Genomic DNA, 21,362 nt, shown 5'->3' with positions numbered 1-21,362 from the left:
TGGGGCACAGGAGGAAACACTTGCCGTGTTTCATCTTCCTGTCACTCCAGCCAGGGGAATAAATTGCAGAGGCATCTGCACAATGTGAAACCGACACCTCGGCTCACTTCCGCGTGCGCCTGAAGCGCTGTTCCACGGCCGGTCAGAGCCCGGCAGCCTTCCCTGGCCTGGGCCGTGCAGCCGGCTGAGATGTCACCCAAGAGGGTGAAAAGGACAGAGTTGGGACAGCAGGCCCACAAGCCTCCCCCATCCCTGGCCTTCAACCCGCTCTTCCTCACCCCTCTTCCCCACTCCTGCTCTGGACAGCCCAGCAAAATACGGCAGAGAGCAAAAGAGCAAAAGATGGTTTACAGGGTCACCAGGTGATTTTCTTAGAGCGAGTGGGATGCATTAAATGTGGAATCGGATGTAGACTCTGAAAATAAAAAAGCTTTGGGTTTCCTAGAAACATTTCACGAGAGCAGCTTTAGGTCCTGGTTTTGCTGCGCGGCGGGGCCTGGTCCATCGTCTGCAAGTCCGTGCTCAGCGCGCACTGAGCTCAGGCGTGCCGGTCAGATCAAGGTGTGCTTTCCAGAAGGGGCTACAGCGTGGAGTTTCGGAGAGGACACGCTTCTGCCCCTTGCCCTTCGTTGAAGGAAGTTCCCGGCGTTGGTTGCTGAGGGCTGCCGTCCCTGCTCGCAGCAGATCTTCGGCTCAAGCACCGTGGTTTGCACTCGCTACTGCTCGTCTTACCACTGGGGAGGGGAAGTTTAAGCGCGCCCGCAGGTTAGGAATGTTAAGTAATTTTCTCTCTAGAACCGCGGTAAAAATACCAGGCATTTGAGAAGAGCCGCGGTGTGGGAGGGTGCAGGAAGAAATGCAGTTTTTGCCAGGACTCATGGGTGTGCTGTGTTCCGAAACACATGTCAGGATGACTAAGAGTTGGATTGCCCTGACTGTCGGGCTAAAAAAAGGCTTGACAATGCGTTCCCAGCTACTAGTAAGACTCGACCACTTTGTCATGCGGAGACTATGCCGAACAGCTCAGTTATGTTCAAATAAGGCTGCTAAGGGAGCCGCCATGCAAGGGATCCGCTGTAAACCAAGGGTATTTATAGAAGGACAGAAAAATTTCAGTCTGCTTACCACAATTTTTGAAACCTAGCTGAAAGAAAGAATGTGTTCCCGTTCGAGCTAGCTGTGTGCTTTTGGACAATTTGCTGAGCTACACTGGACCTCAGTTTTCTTATTGCTACAATATTTTGGGCTAGGTCACATGTGTCCAGCATTTTAAATAGCACTGCAATTCTGTGGTCTGTGAGTATAGGGTGGACTTCAAATTACACGTTCGCCCTCTTCGGAATGCTGGGCTCAAATCTAGAAAGCTTTCTCCTGTGCTACAGTAGAAAGTATTGTTGAGAAAATTGCTCTGACTTAGAATGGAAAGCAGAACTTTCTCAAATTGCCCCTTGCCCCTTTAATTATAGCTAAGTTATTTAAGCATTTGGTGCTTTATAACATACCATTTTTTTTATTAAAAAAAAAAAAAAAAAGCTCTCTGGAAAGTGCCATGGTAGACCTTGTGGATCCAAAGGCTCTCAAGTTCTCCCGACCACGATCATGTGCCACACTCCCCGGCGGACATGTGTGCCCGGAGGGCGTTGGAGGCCATGGGGGTGGGGTTGTTTACTTCTATAGTTTAATTGCTATGGAGAAAGAACACAGCTTTCATATGTAACTCCCCTCTTAGGTTTTAACCTTATGCCACCGTGAGCTATTTTTTAACAACCCTCTATCTCAACCTGAATTGTTCCCTTCCCCAAACTGGATGACAATGGAGACAACAGCTACCACTTCTTGTGCCTTGACTAGGAGTTGGGTAGGCAACTTTTTACACACCAGTGTGTGTGTGTTTATATATACTTCCCAGTGTGCGCCACACGGTAGGTGTTCTCCCCATTCCACAGGTAAGAAATACTGAGGCTTCAGAAGTTAAGTTGCTTTCCCGAGGTGGCTCAGCGGGAAAGCCGCAGGCTCAGCGTCCAGTCTGGGCCTCTCAGTGCCAAAGACCAAGGTTTTACCCACCACCCGACAGGGCTTTCTGTCTCACGCAAGTTCACTCGAGAGCCTTCTATTCCTTCTGTTGGATTCACCTTAAAATGAAGTTACATTCATGAAATGGAGACCGAACTTTCTTATAATTTGGAAGCACTAAAGCTATAAACTGTGCTGTAATCCTAAACAAACAAAAGTAACCATTTTGAATTGCTTTCAAGATATGAGACAGATGGCGTGTATTTATTTTTAATGTTTAAGAAGACAGAGAAAGCAATTGGGGATGAGACATCCTGCATCATTAATTGGCAAGCATCACCTAATGTACGTAGTTAAGACACAAAGAGAGGAAGACGAGGTCCATGCATCATGCAAATGAGCCAATACAACAAAGTGTATTTAACTGGATTTATTTTATAACAGGGTCTCTCTGTTTCACTCTAAGTAATTTTAATGAGAATTCTGTGAAGGAAAAGAGACAAAGAAGAGAAGGAATCTGGGCACCACATGTCCCGATAGGAGCCATGCTGAGCTGTGCAGTCACTGCAGAATTTTCAATAAAAGGCAGATTTAACGAGAATGCCCATCGTCACTGTGAGTGTCTCCAAACGCGTGTTGCTAAGCCTTGCGCTGACTTCCCTTTACATAACTGTGCCAAAAAAGAAAAAACAGAAAAAAAGATATCATATGATCTGAAACTGTTTCTTAAATTAGGAGCCCCAATCCAAAGCTGCCATGAACAAACAATGACTAACTTTCAAAAGGCTTAGCTACTTAGATAAAGGTCCCTGTGCACCACACCACACAAATCAGCATCTCCTGAGGCTTTGTACTTACTTGATACCCAGGCACGCGTAGGGGTGACTTGCATGCATGGACGAAGCAGATTTCTAAAGTTTCACATGACCACGTTTCCTTGTGGTTGTGCAAGACTTCCCTCCAGATGTGCTAGAGAGGTGATGACGGGCACTGGCTTTATCAATTAACTCGCTGGAAAAGCGGACGGCGTAGACCGGGCGTCATTCTGCTGTTTGCCTTGGTGAGGAGACAGGAAAGTGGTGGCACTCAATAGCAGTAAACCCGTGTGTCCTACCTTCCCTTTCAGACAGGAATTGGGGAAAGTCTTCACTGTCACCCCACCTTCACCTGCACAGTTTGCCATCCTCCCCAAAATCGGTCATTTATTCACAAGCTCAAAAGTCAGAGCAAGCTAACTCACCGACAGAGGTGTGTGTGTGCACTTTAACTGTAAAGATGTTTTTTTTGGGGGGGGGGTCACTAGGTCTATTTATTTACTTATTATTAGCATTTGCTTAACGGAGGTGCCGGGGACCAAGCCCAGGACCTCGTGCCCGCTAAGCACACGCTCTACCACAGAGCTGTGCCCTCCCCACCTTGACTGTAAAGATTTAACTCTTCCTGGTAACACTGCCTTTGGACAACATTCAGGGCTATAAATCATCTCATTAAAGTTAGCGAGAGAGAACATCAACGTTCACTACAAACTGCAGAAATGCTGAACCATAATGATGCGATTTTCAGTGTCTGTCTGTCCTTGTCTGAGACCAGGCACCAGGAGCTCCTGCGGCCTCGGAGGTCCGGCGGCGGTGAGGTCACCCCTGCAGGGTCCCAGGGTCTGAATGATCTGAATAGAGGTGCAGTGAGGCCAATAAAGGAAGCCTCTGTGGAGGGGATAGCAGCTCGTGAGGATGGCCCCCGGGGACCTGCCCCCGTCTCCTGGCTCCTCCAGCTGGGGATGCCGCACTGTCCTGTGTCAGGAGGCGGGAAGTGCGGGAACGGGTTTGGTCCTCTTCTGACCAGAAATCTTCACAGGGTTTAAGAGAGGAAGGTATGCAGGCGGCTTCTGGCTCATTGTTAATCAGTCAGGACCCACCCACTGAGCTTCCTGAACTCAGGTAATAAGGAGCATTGCCTTTTTTTTTAGTATTTAATTTTTTTAGGAGGGGGGGGTAATTAGGTTCATATATTTATTTTTTTAATGGAGGTACCAGGGATTGAACCCAGGGCCTCGTGCATGCTAAGCACACGCTCTGCCACTGAGCTCCACCCTCCTCCCGAGGAATGTTGTCTTTTAAGGATGCGTGTGTTCCGGTGACCAGCCTGAGTGGCATCCGGAAGTCAGACCAGCTGTACAAGAACATCTAACCCGCTGGGGCATTTTCTTTAAGTTGTGACTTTCTTTGGACACTTTTAACAGGAGCCCAAACTTGGACTTTTTTTTTTTAAGGGAATTCTACTAATTACATTTGCAAACACTGGGCATTTAGCCCGTCGTGTTCTGGGGAAGCGATGGAGAACTTCCCACATGCAACTCACAAGTAGAAGAATCGCTCATTCCTGGCTTAAACCCTTTAAGCTTTATTTTGCTCGCTTCCAAAGCAGGAAGAATGGGAATCCTTTGAAGACTGTTGGCAAATCAGACGTATGTCAGGGTCAGTAGTGAGTCCTCATTATCTTTGTGTGTGGGTATTTATTTCTCCATCAGGAAAATAATTTCTGTCTTCCCGTCAAATTTGTCTAAAAATAGAATTGAAAAAATAGCACGAGGAAAAGTTCAGTCACGTTCAGTTTCCGCAGAACGATTTTCCAGTAGATGCAGTGCAGGACACGCTTAGGCTTTATCTGCATTTTTATGAGCAATAAAGCAGCTTCCTCTTGAAATGCGTGCTGTGTTACCGAAATCTCACAGGAAGGAAGTTCTGCAAGTCTTTGAGTAAAAGACTTTCCTGTCGAAAGCTGTGAACGCTCTGACCAATGGCAGAACTCAACTGACCAACAGACTCAATGAGTTGATTCCGCTGTTTTTGACAAGTGACAAAGAACCCAGAAGTCCCGGTGGTTACTGCCATTTTCACAAGCGGCTGTAAACCCCGAGGACTGTCCAACCCTCCCGAGCCAGGTGGACTGTGCTCAGTTGTCCCATGAACCAGTGTCTCATCGGGCCCTCCTTTTTGTTTTTTTATTTACTTATCTATCTATCTTCTTTATTATTTAACTTGGCGCATTCTTTCTGATGCAATGGATTCTGTGCTCGAACACCCCGTGCATCGCCAAGTATCAGCCTAGACACTAGAAGCCACTTTAATTGGGCGTCCAGTTAGCGCTCCTGTGCTTGCCTTCAGATACACGTGGTTTATTTTCTTTATTTTGCCTTGTTTTTGGTTAACTGGTCCTTGTTTGTTTGCTTGTTTCTTACTTTCACCACACATTTTTTGATGTGCATAACTGCCAGGAACATGCGTTGTACGCCCTGATTGTCCTTAGTGGAAATAAAATACCATGTATTTGCAGAGGTTTGGTTTGGTTTTGATGTCAGTGCTATTATTTGCTTGTGAAATAGCCTCACTGGCCATTGGCTTTGACAAATAAGCCCAGGGTTGATCTGGCGCAGGCCACCGCTCCGGGGGACATAGCCCAGTGCGCGAGGACAGCGCTCATACGCTCAGGCACCCGGCAGCAAGCAGGGTGGCCCCCCGCATTCTCGTTTTGCAGAGAACAAACCGGAGGCCCAGGCAAGTAACTGACACCGTTGGTGAGGGGCAGAGGCAGAAACAACACCAACCCACCCCTTCCCACTGTCACAGAGGCTTTGTTGAGCTGGCTACTAACATCTCGACCCGGCGCCACAGAAGTCTCAGGGCCCTGCACGAAGTGTGGGCAGAAGTCACCTGCAGGCCCGCTGTCTTCTGCTAGGGCCGCCTCACCTTCTCAGCACCCGCAGGGCTCAGCTGCGCACGGCCCAGTGTTGGGGAAACCGAGGCCAAGTCTCGGAGGAAAGTGATTAGGGCAATCCGTACGCCTATAAGCTCGGTCTGCACAACACAGTTCAGTGAGAACCATCTCCACTGGTGTCTGTTTTTAAAGGACGTCTTCCTTCTGCAAGTGCACTGAATGCTCCAGGAAGGGCCACGTCCCTCTGAACGGAGCTACTCGGGGAAATGAAAGTGAAACTGAATTAAAACCCATTTCTGGAATTGTCATTACAGTTTAAATAATCAAGTGTTCTGAAGGGGAGGGTATAGCTCAGTGGCAGAGCACATGCTTAGCACACGTGAGGTCCTGGGTTCCAACCCCAGTACCTCCATTAAAATAAATAAATAACCTGATTAGCACGCCACCCCACCCACCAAAAAAAAAGGAAAAAAGAGAGTCAAGTGTTTTGATCTATTACTCCTAAATCGAATATAAAGTCTTTTTAATTCTGGACACGAGTCTTTCGCACAGGAGGAATTAATCGGGTGTTCCCAGATGACCAGTTAAAATGTCGACGAATCCCAAACCTCCTTTTTCACAATCTGCCGTTTGTGGTTGGTGGTTTTTTGCTGCTTTCAGTCAAAGTGGCCGTCTCTGCCTTGAAGGTCAAGCGGGTGACTGAGCTGTCCTGCTTCTCCTGTGTCCGCTGCAAGCAGGCACGACCAAGTGCATATAATCTTTTTCCAGTCAGAAGTAACACTGCTCAGCGGGTGAGATGAGAAAGCCGAGTTTGGACCCCTCCCTCATGCGTCCGTGTGGCCTGGGCAGGTGGCCGAAGCTCTGAGTCTGCTCTTCCCTCAGCGATGGGAGCCCCTCAGGCGGCGCTGAGAGGACTGAGTAGAGGAGCCGGGCATACATCCTGGTGTCATCCCGGGGCCGGGAGGCCCACAGGAAACCAGGCATCACCCGCTTTTCTCTTAGAGGCAGGTTGCTTCTGTCTCAAACCCTTGGATAGAAACTTTTCTCACCTGCAATTTTTCCTTTTAGCAACTCTTTTCCATTCAACTGATTTTTGGGACCTGGTCCAGGGAAATACTCTGTCAGGACACTTTAGCAGCAAATAATTGTGCTTGTCAGTCCCCACTGGGGTCCCCCACTGGCTCCATCACTTTGGCCAAGATGCTCCACCTCTCTGAGACAGAGATGCCCGTCTCCCCAGATCCTGAGATGTGAGCCGCCCTCGGGTGAACGCACAGAAAAACGCCCCGACCAGTAGCCCGGTCTCACGTGCGACGAGGCTGCTGTTTTTTGTACGTTTGTTTAATTGTTCTCTTTACCTCCTTCTGCTTTGGTTTCCTCACCTGGAACACTGGGGCTGAGGCGCCGCCAGGACTGGAAACAAGACCGGGAAGGAGCTTAGCCTGGGACCTGGCGCCAAGGCGGGTGATCGCAGCGTAGTTCACCTGGATTCGGGTGATGACTGTCATTTCTTCCCGGCAACACAGGAAAGGGCATTTTTAAATAGTCTCCTGAAATTCGCAGGTACGGAAACACTTTGGGTCCAAAATAGCCCATTTGGACACAGCTATTGTTCTTGGAATGACTTGAGTAGTTAAGACGGTTTGTGGGGTCGGCCTGGACTTCACCATCCCTGCTCCAGCAAGTTGCCACAGAAATGATGGGCAGAGATTCGGACGGCGGCCCTCTGCTGCCCGCCCGCCCTCCCGGGAGAAGCTGTGGGAGCTTCCAGGATGCGCAGGTCCTGAGGACACTGCTCACCTTGGCTTAAGAACCACGGACAATTTTTATTATCGGCCGTCTCCTGAGAGTTCTTTTCTTATAAAGAGGACAGGCGTTGCTGGCAGAGGGAAACTTACCTGAGACGGGGTATCATGAAGCATTTGTTGAACCGACATCTTGTTATGAAACGGTCAGATCACCCTTGTCTGCGTAACTCGGGAACCCAGCCTGCATTGGCTGTGCTTGACGCTGTCACCCCGAAGGCTCGTGTTCGCTGTGGCTCCTGGATGGGGCAGCGCGCGATTCCTTCAGGACAGGAGGGCGACGGAACAGCGGCTAGCCCCCTTCCCCCCGACCCTGGCAAGCAACAACAGTAACAGCCACAAAACTAACAGAGCGACCGTTCTAGCCGGTGCAGATCACGGAGGATGCCGGGTTGCCTGCACCTGCAACACGAGCAGGCGGGTCATCACCTTGGCAAAACTTCCCTTCTGAGTCCTAAACATCCTTTCCACGTCCCCTCCCAGTGCAGTGGTCCAGGCCCGCAGCCTCTCTCCGCCCTGTTTCTATAACCACCATGAGGTGAGTGACAGAGCAAGTTCAAGGCCCTTGGGGACAAGTCTGTGTACCCGCCTTGGATTAGAAGATGGATGTGCCTTAGAACCCAGCAGACCTGGAGTCAAATGCCAGCTCTGAGAGTCTCTAACCACGAGACCGTGTGAGGTCACTTCTGCTCTGGCGTGCCCGCCTTCTGACATCTGAAATGGGGGTTGGGACGTCTGCCTCTCGGGCCCCCGGAGCCCTGGGTGCAGAGCCTGGAGGGAGGACTTCACCCCTCGGCAGCAGGCAGCACATCCTGCCTCAGTTCCCCATTCAGCTCTGAGTGGGGACATCATATCTTACACACATGGAGCTGAGGTCTTGCCACGTGGTGCGTGATCCCACGGAGCACAGCCTCAGCCTGGACCGGGCCCAGCACGACAGCGTCCTCCTCTCGCCTGTCATTCCCCGTGCGTGGTGCCCTGAGTCTGAAATACAAACGCTATTAAACCTCATGTAGCAAGACCGTATGCGAGTGTCAGAGAGGCTGAGACTGGTGCCCAGGCCCTCCGCTCCCCGTCCCGCCTGCTTCCTGTGGGGCCACAGCTTTACAGCCTCTGTGGCCTGGGGGGCAAGCCGCGGACGGGGCTGGGGAAGGAGCTGCGGCGGCTGCAGCCCGCACCCTAAGCAGCGTGCACTTGCAGACTCCGACTTACTCTTTAGACTTTATGCCTGGTACAGACTGACCGCTCTGTCCCCCCGAAACCCACGTTGCGTCCTGAATGCTGTCTCACTGGACTGTCCCCCAAATCTCGTGAGAGCAGGAATGACTGTCCCTGTTTCACAATGGCTGGAGCACACCAGCGTCACCGACACCAGACCGTCATCCAGACCTTCATTTGGCTCCCCTGCCTGGGCCCGCCCGGGACCGCGGGATGATCGGGGCGCACTCAGGCTCCCGGGGGGGAGGCCTCCCTCGGGGAGCGGCTCTGCGCACAAGGCGGAGGAGGGCGGCCGTGACTCAGTTCTCCTGGGCTGGCACCCAGACGGCCCGTGAGTCAGGAGGAGAGGGGCACCTGGGGTGCAGCCGTCAAGCAAGAATCTGTACTTTCCTTGCCCATTCAGACCTGTTCTGGGAATTTCTATCAGGCCTGGAAGGCAGCCTGACGCCTTTCACAGGACTTAATCTCCTGGGCATGTGTCCCAGAGGGACCACGCCCCTAACCTTACTGAGAAAGGAAGGAGCCGGGTGAGACTCCCTGCAGAGGTGTGAGGTGTGTCCTCATAAAACTGGATTGTTGGGTGGTGACTTACACCCTGGGAGGAGCCGTGGGACAATAGGACCAGGTGGATTTGAGAACTGAGTTCTGACTGCCACGTCTGAGCTGTGTCACTGTGGGTGAGTCACTCAACCTCTCTGAGCCTCTGGTGCAACATCTGTGAAAAAAGGATGATACCTTCCTCGCAAAACTCGGTGAGAATTCTCTGAAGTGGGCATTAAGCAAATATTAATTTCCTTTTCTTTCAAATGTAGAGAATTTAACTTTTCTGGGGGCAAAGAAAGGAATGGTCAGGAAAAGACTGTCTAGGAGGCTGGTAAGCAGAGAGGGCAAGTTTGCTAGAAACAGTGGAGCAGGACCGGTGCGTCTCGAGGCCCCGGGGTCGTGGGTTCAGCTCAGCGCTTTGGAATCAAGTGGGGCGACGCACTGTAGACACGGAGGAGACCGGGGGGATGTGGCGACCCGACTGATGATTGTTGCCCAGAATCATTTGTTTTCAAGATAATTCGCTTTTTGGGTAATTTTATATTAGTTTACGTAACATTCACGAATGTTATCTTATCCACGTAGTTAATCCAATGAAGAAACTCTCAGCATCCTTATTCTCCAGGCAGTTTGTGTCCTGCCTAAGAATTCTCAGGCTTCAGCCATCTGACTGCAAGTGTCTCTGCTAAGGCGAGAAGGACACTGAGGACAAACTCGAAGGAACGCACTTGCCCTCAGGAACCTCCCAGTAAAAGTAATAAAATCTACAAATTGAAGGGTGGTGTCGCCTCAGGGCTCATAGGTCCAACAGGCGCTGAATGCTTATGAAGGTATATTGGCGTGGTGCGTGCATGGCGCGGGAGCCTGGGTTTGCAGATTGCTTCTCAGTTGAAGCCCTTCTATTTGCTGTGTTCTAAATGCAGAGAAATACAAACAAGCCAATTTTAACTTAGGTGTCACTTCACATGAGCAGACTGGTGGAAAGGGGTCCTGTGTGGGTCGCAAGTAGGAGCTCTAAACGCTGGAGGAGGTGTAACGCATCAGGACTTGGAGCACGATCATTAGCATTCAAGGGAATTCTACAGGCTGCTCACGGTCAGTGTCTCTTTTTCCAAAGTGCAGAAAAACATACGCATTTTGCCTCCTAACACTCCACAGAATGCGTTTGGAGCAAAACTCGGACACTCAAGGAATTGCCAAAAGGTGTTTGCGTGTCTGTCCTGTTTTCGAGCTGCAGATTCAGTAAGTCACAAGCAAGAACACAAAGGATGAAGGGCTTAAACGGCTGGGGCTGGGATCTCGCACAAATCACCTTGGCTTACAATCTTTTTGGCAGCTCATTCAGTCTTTAATTTTTAAATAAATTTGTCCGATTTATTTTTTTGCCTAACACTCCTCTCCACAGAGTCAATGGGGCTTTATCATCATACACTTTTTTTTTTTTTTAAGCCCCAAGTGTTTGGCTTAGAAATGAAACAGAAAGTTAGTATTTGAGATGCTCCGCTGCTTCCTCAAGTACACCAGCTGAGAAGCGCCAGGTGAGCAGAGTCAGGTCAGGTGGGATGGAGGCCCCCAAGTGGGATCTCTGGTGGGGAAATACCTTCCTGGTGCTTTACATGCGGAGCAGGGAGGTGAGGTGCCCTCACTGTTTTATAGCTTTTGGAGTCAAACCTTAATCAAGAGACAGAAGTCAAGATGACTTCAGAGGTCTTGGAAAAAAGGCAGGCCTCTTGCAGAATTGCATGTTTTTATACGGCCTTTGCAGAGAGAAAGTTGTGATTCAGGGTCTGTAATTTTTATTTACAGACTTTCAGTTCTGCTCTTGCTTGGTTGAAACCATTGGTTCCGTCTTTCATTTCCTGTATCGCTGAGAGCAGCTTCTCTGTGTTCCTACGGGGTCCGGATCGGCCCTCGGATGAGCAGGGCCCAGTCCGCGGCTTATGCCTGCACGGGGCTGGGGGGGCTCTGGTTCACGTCGGGGGGCCCCTTCCCAATGTGGACGTGAGCGCTCTGATGCTGGGGTGCGTGGAAAGAGGGCCCGTGTGGACTCCCACAGCCATGCATGTAACCGAAGACGTGATACCAAATGCAGAAGTCGACAAGGGGAGAAAATGCCATTTCATCTGCACGTGGAACTATGGTTTTGTACCAGAGCGAACATCAGAAGATTCGGGGGAACTTGAAAGTTACCTGAGGCCTTTGGCTTAGAGATTAAAACTTCAACTTCTATTCATTCTAAATATTAGGCAGATTCTGACTCCTCAATGTGCACAAAAAGAAAGAAAGAAAAGAAGAGAAAAAGAAATGGCATATTTTTGTGCACTTTGAGAAAGAAGGAATGGGTTATTACTAGTCTTCAGTATTCTCCTTAACGCTAGAAATTAAGCTCAAATTCCTTGAGCAGAAAACCAGTTTGTAAGAAAAGTCCTGTGAACCCAGAGATGGAGAGATGGGGGCCTGGGGGCTCCCTGACTGTGCTGGTCACACTCTTACTGTCACGTCACGATTAACTACGTCCCCTAGCCTTCAACATGTCGCAGGTTTTGGAGGACACATCGCTCAAGGGCATTCTGAGAATTACCTAGCACACATTAGAAAAAGCAAGCAAAATGCCCCTTTTATTTTTTTAAGAACACAGTGTCTCAATTATCTCATCTTGGGGATGGACCAGGGGAAAATCCAGAAAATGTGAGTTCTGTTATCTGGCCACTGAGCCCCGTTCTGCCTGAGGTTTGCCTCTCGAATCCACCTCAAGGCTATATGGTGCATCCTGGGCCTGATCCTAGGGAAAGGAAAGAGGGGGTACAGGGGGCCCCAGCACCCAGAGGACCCCGGAGCCACCCAGCTTTCACCCAGCCTTCCTCGAATGGGGGGGACGGGGATGCACAGAGCTCCCCAGCGCAGGGAGCAGGTGCAGAGGAAGCAAGAGCCCCCTTTTCCTCCCAGGTCACACCTGGCCCTAACACCCCCATCAGGAGGAAGCAGCCTGGGGACACCACAGTGATAAACGTCTTCCTCACTGACTGTTTTCCTAGGCCCACAGACCTCTCCCTCTCGCTGTGTGTCCTTTACTCCCGGGTCCCCTCAGGGTTCTGCTCTTTCTTGGGTGTGCTCCGCGCTGGGAATCAGCGCCACTGTGATGGGGAAGGTGCTGGGGGAGGGGGAGGACCAGTGTCGCTCCCACAGACCCGAAGGCTCTCCCTGCGAGGGCGGGAAGCTTCTCCTACCTGCCGGGACCAACAGAGTTTAGTTACCTGCACGTCAGGTGCGCGTGGCGCCTGCTGCACATGTCTTTTAGTAAATGGGTCTTCTGTTACCCATTAGAGAATCCCGTCCTCCTTTTTAGGGAAAACTTCTCTCGTAGGAAAAATTTAAAATGCTTATTCACTCAACATGGGATTTCAACTTCAAAATTAGAAAAGAAGAAGGGCGTGTCCCCACTCTGTGCGGAATAAGACTTCGGCTCTGCAGACGTGAATGCGCGTGGCTGTTAGCCCCCTGACCAAGGGCAGCTGTCACTTTTAGGTCCCCTTCAGGAAAACGACGTCCCAGGCGAGGACACAGGCCAAGGCCAGGGGCAGCGCTTACAACAGGTGATACTCGCTTCTCTGTTTCTGCACCTTTCTTGTCTAATTCAGTGTTTGCTCTTTGCTAAGAGTTTCTGCCCTGCTGTTCTTCCAAACCCCCTTCCGCTGTAGAGGTGGAAACCTGTGCCAGGCTTTCCTTTATGAAAACCCAAGGTCTGCTTCTGTGTAACTGAGAGGCTCCCCCTACCCCACCGACACCTCCTCTGCCAAGGACAGTGTTGGCGTTTAAGAACAAATCTCCAGGAGAATGAGGGACTGTGACTGTTCGGGAGCTGCAGACCCCCTGCTCCACGTGCCTCCTGGGGAGACACTGACGGCTGCCTCGGGGGGAGGGCCTGGGCCTGCAGGACAGGCTGGCACAGGCGTCCACCCGTCTGTTTGTCTTTCTGCCTAAGGAGCAAAACTTAGAGGTGCAGCAGGCAAACAGACCCAGAAGGACCCCAGCACAGCGGTTCCCGGGCTCTTCGTGAGACTCTTTTGTCGTTCGATCTGTGACTTCTGCTCAGTCAGGAAGCAAAGCGGGACTGTCATGCAAGACTGGATCATTTCTGTTACGTTAGTGGCGTCTTTGCATGGCTGCTCTTTTGGGAGCCTCTCCAGTGGGGAAGTTGTCTAGAGTCCTGGGGGAAATAAACTCTCCCCTCAAATTCTTCTACAGCAGTGAATGCAGGTAAGCGAGCCCACTGCCCCAACCCCCTTCCATGGGAAAATTCAGACACTTACGTCTGCCAGTTGCGCCACTGAGTCACCCAGCAGCCAGGTATCCGAGCTCACACAACACTTCTTGGGCAAGTCTCAGCTGAGTCAGCGGCCATAGGTCCCAGTCCAGACAGACAGCGAGGGGAAGGTCTGTGGCTCCAACAGTCTCATCCCATCCTTCTACTCTGTGGGTGAGAAGGTGCCTCCTGATCACAGCCAGTGACTCAGCTGGCCAGGACGATTAGTTAGGTTCTTGGAACATTCTTGCAGAAATCTCAGCCCAGAAAGCTCGGCAAGGCCATTCTGAAATTTTCAACTCTGCTGGGAGAACTGGTGAGATGACGTCTTATGGAAGTGAGTTCCCCGTCCCTGGAAGCACTTAAGAAGGGGCTTACCTCTGGGTGAACAGGGGTTTAGCGATCGCTCTGCTGGCTCTCAGGCTGTCCTCCCTGCAAACCTCACAGTCTGTTATGACATGAGGTGCATCATCCCGCGAGGTGGGGGGTTGATCTCATAGCCCCTCCTGCCTCCTCCAGTTGGGATGCGACCAACAGGGACCGCCTCGGCTCCCTCTCCAATCCCCGACGAGGCTGGGAACAATAGGAGATCTAGTAGAATTGTATTTGATTTTATGGACTTATTCTGATCAGCCCCGAAGATCCCATGGTAATACATGATTTTTGTGAGTCTCCCCGAGTTTAGACTCATGTCCATGTAATAACTCAGGTACGATGCCCCAAAACCACAAAACAAGAGCGGATGTTCATCCAGGGATTATTATGCACAAGACACGAAGGTCGGTGTTTCATTGTATTTAGCACTCTTGGAAACGCGGAAGTAGACATTATTGATATGACGCTGTTACAGAGGAGGGAACTGAGGCCCGGAGGGCTGTCCGAGGCCACAAGGACAGGCACTGACCGTACTCCGCCGCTCCTGCCCCGGCGGGTCAACGCGGTCAGCCCTCTGACCCAGCAGGGCCCTTCCCCTTCATACTCATCTACGTGTGCACACAGGTATAAACCTGTAAACATTTGCATCAGTGACCATCAAGATAGTTCTCACGTACATACAGATCATATGTGACTGTAAATTTAAGATCTCTTTCTTTCCCAACAGTTTAGACTGTGTTTCCACCGTCTTGACATTTTGGCCCATGTAACTGGGGGGGGGGGGGGGGCGTCCTGTAGGGAGATCTGTCACATCCCTAGCTCCAACCCACTTGATGCCAGAAGCACCCCCACCCTCCGCTGTGACCACCAAGACGTGTCCAGATACTGCCCTGCTAGGGGCAGCAAGAGGAAGGGCCCAAATCACCCCTAGATGAGAACCACTGGTTTAAAGCTTTCAGGACAATTTTATTCTTGAGGTCCCATTTCTTCATCTGAAACATAGAATGTGTTGATGGCAAATAGTCCAACAGTTGCTTGTTTGACAGGAGGAAATCAGACTGTCCTCTTCCATCTTTACTCACCACTCGTCCCGAGCAGCCGTCTCAGAGCTCAGCAAGTTTTCCCTCCTCTTCCCCGAAACCAGGTAAGAGATTCTCTGACTTTCCATCAGGCTCCAGGGTTGACGCCTGTTCCAGATCTCCCAGAACGCTGCTCATCAAAGGTCCAGTCTTACCCAGGATCTCATAATATTGCATGGCATTTGTTCTAAGTCTTCAAACTTGTTTTTCTTCTTCTCTTTTGGGGAAAAAAAAAATCTAGATTTGTTTACTAATCTTTCCTAGGCTGTGCCAGTACCAGCAGGCTTCTTCCTTCAGAATATCTAGAAGAAAAATCCTTAAAAGAAATTGATTTTAAAATAGGATGGTTTTCTCAAGTCCTCAACATGGTTTTTATTACACAGACCATCTGCGTAAGAGGTCATGAGACCTACTGAATGATGAGGTGCGTATCGATAAAAGTGTGCGCTGGCACCTTTACACACCACGGGTCTGCTATAGATGCTCCCGTTTCAGACCTCTGGACAGCACCCATTCCCCCAGAGCAGGACTGACCTGACGGCCCCTGGCCCAGCCGGAAACCGAGCCCCTCCTGTCCTCCCTAAGTCCTGGGGGCTGAGCAGGAATTCCTCCAACCACCTGTTCCCTTTTGACTACAATTCCTCCTTCATTTCTAGTGGTTGTTTTCGTTCAGTGCAGATTTATAGTATCAACTTGTAGTATAGTATAGTAATTTCTCTCCCAGATCCTGCCTTACACATACAATTTCTGGGCTGATTTCTGCCTCCTTCCAATTGAACACATATCTGAAACCACACTGATATATACCCTTGAGAAATTTTTAGACTCCAATTTCTACTTAAACTCGGCCTGAGTGCTCTGTTGTGGGTTTGTGTTTTTTGTTGTTGTTTCTGTTTGTTTGTTTGTTTGGTTGGTTAGAATGGGGCTATTTAGAATGGGGCTTTTTTCATATTAGGGGTAAAACGATGAGGTCAAATTAAAGAGGACGTATTTCTAAAATTTTTAAGAAATATTTCTAAGATTTCTAAATCTTTTAAAATGAGGCCTAAACTGAGGTAAGAGATTCTGTGTTGTTTTTAAGTGAGGTGAGGAAAAGTTTTATTATTACATCTATATTTTCTTACAATGGATTTTTTTTATGAAAAAGACTGTGAGTAAATTAAATGGGAAAAAATACATTCTAAAATAACTCCTAAAATTCTCTTACCATTCTGTACCAAATTCATTATTGATTAATAAGAATCAAGGAACAACGCGACGGGAATACATTACGGTGGAAAAACCTGCACTTGTATGAGAGAATCAATACCCCAGACGTCCTCCTCTACAGTGACAACTGATTACGGTAATAGCATTTCAAGGTACACCACTCAGAACTCTTTGACACAGCATACCACTCACAGTACAAATTTCCCTGTCACCAACATGGTGTTTACACAGTCAATTATATTTGTGCCTTGGACCAGACCTCATAACACATTTGGCACCCTGCTTAGACTGAACATCAGACCCAGGGTTTTCTCATAAAATCGAGCAATGTGGCATCGTACGCTCTGCTCCCATACACTCTGATGATGCAAGTGTGTTTCCCCATTTCTTCCTCCATTTGAAGGAAAACAAACCGAGAAGCCTGGAATCCGTGTTTCCCATCTGGAGGTGCCACAGCCTGGCTCTCACGGCTGATCTCAGAGAATGAAAAATCCTCCTCCAGGAACTGGGCTTCAGCGATGTGGCAGAGCCTGCGCCCCTCTCCCGGGAGCCACAGGACCCTGCGACGTGGAGCCGACTCCATCCGGAGCTGCCAGGAGGTGATTCCCATGTTGCGGGGTGGGGAGCAGGAGGGGAGGAATGTGTTTTCATTATCAGAAACTGTTTCCTGTGTCCAAATGTGATTTCTCTACACCCTGCAGTCCCCACTCAGTTGGAAACGGGGAAATCGTAGACGCACAGGAAGCGTTCTCTCCCAGGTCTAGGATAAAGCCTGAGTCCGCTGTGTCAGTCAAACACCCCGTTCTGTCTCCAGCTCTCTCTCTCTTTCTCCCACCACCTCACCTTCAATCTTGCCCAAAGCATTAAACAGTCACTGTATGTTTTAGGCTAAATACACCATTCCATTTATCTGCAAATTTTAAATATATGTATTATATTTTTAAAATCTTTTTCTTTGGGGGGAGGTAATTAGGTTTATTTATCTATTTATTTTTTAATGGAGGTCCTGGGGATTGAACCCAGGACCTCCCGCATGCTAAGCACACGCTCTCCCACTGAGCTATGTCCTCCCCTGCAAATATATTAACAGGAATGCAAGTGAAGTGACCCACCTGAAACTTGAAAACTCTGCCTGTAATCCCTCCATCCCACGACAGAGAGGTGACAGATAGACAGATAAACATGATAATGTAAGTAGAAAGTGTCCAGAAGGAGCAAAGAATAGCAAAAGGAGGAGAAAACCTGGCTTGAGTTCCCCTTTCCAGACATTTAAGTCACTACAGAAAGTTCTCCACATACATATGTTAATCCAACATTCCTTCAAGCTCCAAGCCGAGTCGCGCAAAGCAGTGCCAGCGCCTTTGCTAAGCAGGTATCAGCTATCAGCGGCCTGGACAGAGGGCTGTTTCCAGTCCCTGGAGTGATGACCTGCGTTGGGGAGAAGGAAAGGCCAGCCTGTTTGTCTCCTTCAGCGCTGACTCGACCTGTTCGAAGTGAGAAGCCTGGACGTGAAGACTGTGTGGCTGAGCTGGGCCCCTTCTTTGGGGGCCTGACCCCGCCTAGGGGCTGCCAGCTGGGCTGAGGGTCAGCTGTCAGCCCTAAGTGGCCGTTTGCTTCAGTTGTTCTCCGGTGTCACCGCGCTGCCATGAAGGAGGCGGTGTGATGCGGTTTCGGACTCAGTCTTAAGCCCAAACGATGGGTCCGTCTGGCTACCATTTTATTGCTATCCTCAAAGTACCTTTGCAAATTTAATGGGAAATCAACCGTAAAATTTATCTATTACAAGCAACTACCGGGGGGCTGGATTTGCCTTTGTTGTGTGTTTCCTGGTGGTTCAGGTCTGTCTCCTCACTGTTCCCAGCTGGGTCCCCTGACTCTGTCCCAAAGCTCAGGAACAACTATTTTTAGACCCAGGCAAGCCCCAGGGCATCAGACGGTAAATCATTAGCTGTGACTTTAAAAATAGTCCTTGAGCCACTTTGGAAACATTGATTTCTCCACAGCATGTGGACTTGGATTTATATCCCACCTTTGCAGCTCAGTCCCCATAAACAGACTGAACCCAACCACCAAGGCTGCCCACAGCGGATGTCTCAGGGCGGAGACGGAGCTGTAACAGTGGGGTTGTGCAGCGTTTATAAAACAAACGTTAGGCATGGCCACCGGCCTCCCCCAGGTTCCTTACTCAGCACCACACAGGCCGGCCGGCACCCAGTTGGAGTTGAGAGTCCACGCTGGACTCTGGGCTTCGTATTTTATTCCATAACATTGTGCGGTCAGATGAGGGCAGAACATTACCTCTTAGAACAGCCTGGATGTTCTAAGTCTACACCAGCGAAGTCTCCTGCAGAACTTCTGCCACCAGTTGCTGCCTCTGGTGTTTCATAAACTCGCCGAACGTCAAAATGATGTCATTCTGGACTCCTTGTTTGACTGAGAGGAAACTGAGGCCTAGAGAAGGGAAGGGACTTTTAGGAAAGTTGTGGCAATATCGCGATGGCACGAGAGGGGTCCCGACTCTCGCTGAACCATACTGTGAGAATATAATATTCTGCCTGACGCAGACAGGGGGCTGTTTCCCACGCAGTTCAGCAGAACACAGGAACATGCATCTGTTAGAGCATCGCTGCCCTAGATGCTGTTGGGGAGATGAGGTAGTGAGGAAAGGTTGAAAATTCAGATCCTCTATGATCACGTGGCACAATTCTACACGTGGTGAATTTCACCTTTAACAGTGTGGGTAGGAGAGGAGTTACTGCAAATGTTACTCTGTTCATCAACGCCAATGATTCTGCTTCCAGAAAAGACTCAGCTTTCTGCTGGTCTAAGGGACATTTCAAAAACGGAAAAGGAAAAAAAAAAGAAGAAGAAGAAGAAGAAGAAAGAATAATAGGATAAGAAGAAGGAGCTTTTGTTTTGGTGCACTTTTTTTCTTTTCTTTCTTTCTTTCTTTTTTTTGAGTAGCGGAAGCCCTCTTTCACACCAGATTTAAAAGGAAGGCGTTTTAGAAGCGACAGATGCAAATACCCACCTCCACTGTTTGTTCAGCTTTGGCCAAGTTAGAGGTCAGTTTCCAGTTGTTGACAGGGAAAAGGCTAGCGAGCAAAATACCTTTATCATTAAATATTATCTTGCGAAAATATTTACGCGGGTGTAAGCATAGAACATCGTGCTAATAATGGGACACACACGTTTTGAAACTGTAATCCAACCCCATGAAACAATACCCAGGAAAAGCGTCTGTTTTCCTCCCTCCCAGGTGTACACGCTGCTTATAGTTCAGGCTTTGCAGATGTGTGATGGACGCCTACTTCCATGGATTACAATGGCTCTTGGTCAAATAGGATACTTTTTATTACTTCCCCAGATGAAATGCAAGAGAGCTTGGAGTTTCTGTGATAAAGTGTCACTCCTAACAATCAAACTTCATTAAAATTACATTCCTATTTGGTGAGCATTCTTACGTTCCTCCACTGTTGCTCCGTCGCTGCTCTTCTATGGCTTTTCATAGTGAAAAAGCAGTGTCAACAATCAAAGATAGGGTCTTGGGTGCCTTGTAACTAATTCTCCATTCCCTGAGAGCCTGGGGGTTGCCCAAGGCCCTTCCCAGTGGAGCTTACACTGAGAAAAGATTCATGCAACAAGGAGGAGGGGAACTGGGGGGAAAATAAAGTAACTCCTTTTTCCCCTGGGAGTTCCAGGACCTGTCTGTGTGGACTTCCCACATACACGTGAACCAAGCTTTGCACCCAGGGGCGCATGGTGCATCACTCTGCCTGATTTTGCAGCCTCATCCTCTTCTTAGTCCTCAGAGTTCAGGTTCCTGCCACGGCCTCTTGGCTGAGTCTTGGGCCAGCGCTCCCCAAAGTCCCCTTCACCCAGCTCACCCAAGCCAGGCCAGCTTCCTAAATGTGGCTTTCACCCTCCTCCTCCAGCCTAAGAAACAAAGAATTCCCTTTGTCAGATTCACCAGGCTTCAGGACCTGACCACCGGCTTCAAAGTCTTCCCGAGTCCTGACTGCTATTCCCACACTTGCAGCTTCCTCAGCAGGAAAGCTGGTCCCTACGCCTCCCACTTTGGTTGTGCAGACTCTGGCATCCACGCCTTTGCCCCAGCACGAAGGGCTTCCACCCGGCCACGTGCACCCGTGGGCCCTCGTGAGCATGACTGCAATGACTGCATGTCCCCACCTCTGCAGACGTGCACTGTATCTGCCCCAGGGTTTCACCTTAGGGTTCTTGGACCAGTGGTGGGTGAGAGGGCCATTTGCATTTGTACTGCAAATATTGCCAGGAGTTGATAGAATCATCAGAAGTCCCTTGCCACACAGAAAATGGGCATCCACTTTCAAATAAAAATGTTTTTGAGACAGGAGGGAAGGGGGCAGGGCCCAGCCATTAAAAGGATGACACAGCCACTGAGGATGGAACATAAACTGGTTAGAATTGACCCAGCCCCACATGGTGGAGGATCTGACTTCTAGAACTTGAGCCTCGTTACACACTCATTGTAATGGATTAGCTGCCAAATGACACACCCACAGATGCCATGACAGTTCCCAGGCTGACCATGAAGGGAAAACAGCGAACAGTGGAGGGGGTGCCCAATCTCTGGAAATCCCCACCCCTTCCCCAACATAGCTGGAGCAATGTTGTTAGCCTATGAAATTGCCAAGCCCATAAAAATTAACCAGCACCGCATCCCGGCCTCTGGCCTCTGAGGCAGCCACGTTGTGCCTGTGGGACACGTATCTCTAGGGCCACTCTCGCTTTCCGAGACCACCCCATCTCCCGGGACCGCCTCTCTCCTTCTGCGACAGCCACGCTATGTCTCTGGAGTGTGCATCTCCCTGGATAAATCTCCTTTCACTCCCCCTCGACTTGCTCTTGTGTTCTTTCCTGCACGAAGCCAAGGACCCTCATCTGGCGGGTCGAGTCCTAGGGACTCTCCGAGACCTGGGACACAATTGTCCTCTCACGCCCCATTTTTCCTGCAACATTTTCACTTATTTTAAGTCAAGCTCAGTGAAGACCAAAGTAAGCAGCGTCAACTGAAATAAACGCGCAGCCTAAAAGTTAAGAGTTACGGTTTATTTGGCGGGA

General features: G+C 49.7%; 1 long non-coding RNA gene across 5 annotated transcripts; it reads right to left on the bottom strand.

Moving 5' to 3' along the window:
- Nucleotides 1-2,277: 2,277 nt before the first annotated feature.
- LOC116661424 lies at nucleotides 2,278-9,282 on the bottom strand. Of its 5 annotated transcripts, none has more exons than XR_004317292.1 (6): nucleotides 8,745-9,282; nucleotides 8,396-8,516; nucleotides 7,626-7,771; nucleotides 7,110-7,237; nucleotides 2,872-3,069; nucleotides 2,278-2,683 (listed from the first exon to the last, which is right to left on the bottom strand). It is a non-coding gene; the product is annotated as an uncharacterized LOC116661424 (long non-coding RNA). The 5 variants fall into 5 exon arrangements; XR_004317289.1 differs by having other exon boundaries at nucleotides 7,110-7,277; nucleotides 7,626-7,794; nucleotides 8,745-9,273; XR_004317288.1 differs by having other exon boundaries at nucleotides 7,626-7,794; nucleotides 8,745-9,268.
- Nucleotides 9,283-21,362: the final 12,080 nt, after the last annotated feature.

This window comes from Camelus ferus, chromosome 35 (assembly GCF_009834535.1).
Source record: "Camelus ferus isolate YT-003-E chromosome 35, BCGSAC_Cfer_1.0, whole genome shotgun sequence".
In the NCBI taxonomy this organism is placed as follows: Eukaryota; Metazoa; Chordata; class Mammalia; order Artiodactyla; family Camelidae; genus Camelus; species Camelus ferus.
The sequence above is the reverse complement of the archived record's forward strand: the minus strand, read 5'-3'. Positions and strand labels throughout refer to the sequence as shown.